This window comes from Petaurus breviceps, unplaced genomic scaffold, assembly GCF_028583685.1.
Source record: "Petaurus breviceps papuanus isolate PSGF00001 unplaced genomic scaffold, PetGlider_PUasm1.0 140, whole genome shotgun sequence".
NCBI classification, from domain to species: domain Eukaryota; kingdom Metazoa; phylum Chordata; class Mammalia; order Diprotodontia; family Petauridae; genus Petaurus; species Petaurus breviceps.
The window spans coordinates 8,104,810-8,105,613 of record NW_027185698.1 but is presented as its reverse complement, the minus strand read 5'-3'; positions in this window follow the sequence as shown (position 1 = coordinate 8,105,613).

The window sequence follows — 804 nt, the reverse complement described above, 5'->3', positions numbered from 1 at the left end:
CTGCTTCTACTCTACCATCATAACTCTGCTTGTCCGAAATATTTCTTTCTAGCTGCTTGATTATATATTCTCCTTCATCTGAGAGCTCTGGAATTTGACTGTAATAGTCTTGGCAATTTTTTGTTTGGATATCTTTTATAGAAGGCAAACACTCAACTCTTTCCATTTCTATTTTATACATTTGTTCCAGGATATCAGGGCAGTTTTCCTGAAAATTTATGAATTGTTATATCTAGGTTCTTAGTTTGATCATGGCTTTAAAGTGGTTCAGTGATTTGTAAGTTATCTCACTTCAATCTATTTTCCAGGTCATTTTATTTCATATGAGATATTTCACATTTTATTCTGTTTTTTTCTTTCTTTTATTTTTTTTACAAGTAGCCACTTTCCCAATTCCAATTCTGAAGAAATTATTTTTTCTTCTTCTGGTTCTTCTTCTTCTGGTTCTGGTTCTTCTTCTTCTTCTTCTTCTTCTTCTTCTTCTTCTTCTTCTTCTTCTTCTTCTTCTTCTTCTTCTTCTTCTTCTTCTTCTTCTTCCTCTTCTTCTTCTTCTTCTTCTCCTCCTCCTCCTTTCTTTCTTCTTCTTCCTCTTCTTTCTTTCTTCTTTTTTCTTCTTCTTTCTTCTTCTTGTTCTTCTTGTTCTTGTTCTTCTTGTTCTTGTACTTGTTCTTCTTGTTCTTGTTCTTCTCCTTCTTCTTCTTCTTGTTCTTCTCCTTCTCCTTCTCCTTCTCCTCCTCCTCCTCCTCCTTCTTCTTCTTCTTCTTCTTCTTCTTCTTCTTCTTCTTCTTCTTCTTCTTCTTCTTC